This window comes from Montipora foliosa, chromosome 4, assembly GCF_036669935.1.
Source record: "Montipora foliosa isolate CH-2021 chromosome 4, ASM3666993v2, whole genome shotgun sequence".
NCBI classification, from domain to species: Eukaryota; Metazoa; Cnidaria; class Anthozoa; order Scleractinia; family Acroporidae; genus Montipora; species Montipora foliosa.
Genome location: NC_090872.1, coordinates 6,565,871 through 6,567,669, shown reverse-complemented (window position 1 = coordinate 6,567,669; position 1,799 = coordinate 6,565,871). Strand labels below are relative to the sequence as shown.

At 40.0% G+C, this 1,799-nt stretch overlaps 1 protein-coding gene across 1 annotated transcript in view; it reads left to right on the top strand.

Moving 5' to 3' along the window:
• LOC137999657 (uncharacterized) overlaps positions 1 to 1,296 on the top strand; it is an 11,833-nt gene extending 10,537 nt beyond the window's left edge. The window contains exon 3 of the mRNA XM_068845502.1: positions 1 to 1,296. This exon is cut by the window's left edge and continues 5,455 nt beyond it. The gene's annotated coding sequence lies outside the window, so the exon portion shown is untranslated.
• Positions 1,297 to 1,799: the final 503 nt, after the last annotated feature.

Genomic DNA, 1,799 nt, shown 5'->3' with positions numbered 1-1,799 from the left:
GTTTTATCAACCAATCGCGCAGCGTTCTACAACAAAACCAAAACAAACGCGAACTATTAGGTAAAACCACAATCCTAGACATACTAATAGCCGACGTTTACAGTGAGACATTTTGGATGTTCATTGTTTAGTAAGTGGTAATTTGGTGAGAATCCTTACTTTATTTCTTATCAGAGTACTTTTCAAATTTGGGTGAGCCTTTAACATCCATATTGGTATACCAATCATTGTTTTGGTTCTTTTATTCTTACTACTAGTAAAGATTGTATTAGGTCACTCTACATTTTTTGTATCGATAGTACAGAGTAGTCTTAGGCAGAGCGCCTTAAAAGGCAGCCTTTGCTGAGATGTATCACCTTGTTGAAGTAACGATGACTATTACTACATTTATACCATAAGAACAATCAAAAGACGAGAAAGTCAGTAACAATAGACTCATAAACGCAATAATACCGTAGAATTCCGAAAGTAACGCCCCCCCCCCCCCCCTTTCCTCCGAAAATAACCGCTCCCGGGAAGTAACGTTTATGTTTGACTCCCTATTCAACTTCTTCGGTCCCCGCGAAAGAAGCGGCCCACCAAAAAGTAGTGGCCCTTTGAAGAAGTCACTGAAAGAGACATTCTCTGTTCTCAAACGCGGGTCATCCTCAGATAGAACAGCCTGAATGCAGGACTGACATTGACTGGAAGAGTTTTCTGTGATTTTATTTCGAACTTGTCTGAATTTTTCTTGAAACTATGATTTCTAAGTTGTATTTGTCTAGCCAGGAGCCCATCTGGAGCGTGCAACTTCCATACAGCGTCTGTGAAACGGCGTTTTCACAAGTAGGTTTATTTTTAGACTAGCCCTTCCCGCGAATTAGGTCAAAAAACAAAGGCAGTTCCGGTTCGGTGATCCTATGACGTCAGCCTAATTTCTTGTAATTGGTCATCGGGCTCCTGTGGGAGTCTCATTCGTGGGAAATTCAATCTAAAAATAAATCGGGCTGTGCTAATCGGAACGTTTAATTTCTTGTGTTACGCGTCCGCATCGTCTGAAACCACTGTTACCATCCGAAAGTAGCGGCCCCTTTTGCCTGCTAAGTCCGAAATTAACGTAGGCCGTTACTTTTCGAATTTTATGGTATTTGATATGTAGTATTTGGTGACAATGGTTATCGCCAGCAGGATTTGTTATATTCATTTATTTCTATTTGATAATCTTGAATGTTATCTAAAAACATTTTATTACAGTGCTCTTGACAAAAGGGCCATGTGTGACCAACTAGAAAAACAGATACATTTAATAAAGTGATTGACTGATATATTTGTCGTGATCTTTATCGTGTTCCTTTTATTTTGGAGTGATGTATCGAGGAGAAGTTGACCAACTCCGCAATCCCGATTATAATTACACCAATTATAAGTAAACATATAGAATACGAGTAGTCTCTCTTTCACTAATTCCGTCGCGCGTGACGCGAGAAAAATCCTGGGGGCGACGAGCGCGCGGAAGTTCGTGCGCCCTTTGCGCGGCCATTTTTTCTTGCGGTTTTCTTTCACGTCACGCACGACGGACTAAGCGAAAGAATGACTACTCGTAGTCTAGTAAACCGATTATAAATTTAGGTTTATTTTTTACAGTCTGGACATTTGGACAGTGTTAATGGCTGGACATAGTCATATGACAAAATTACTTTAAAATGCTTTTCTGATGTTTCCTATATTGCCTTGGCATTGTGTTCCCAAATAATTTCTTGCAAATGGGTAAAAAGGGGTAAGGACCATTGAGGAGGAGTAAAGAAAGACCGAACAAAAAC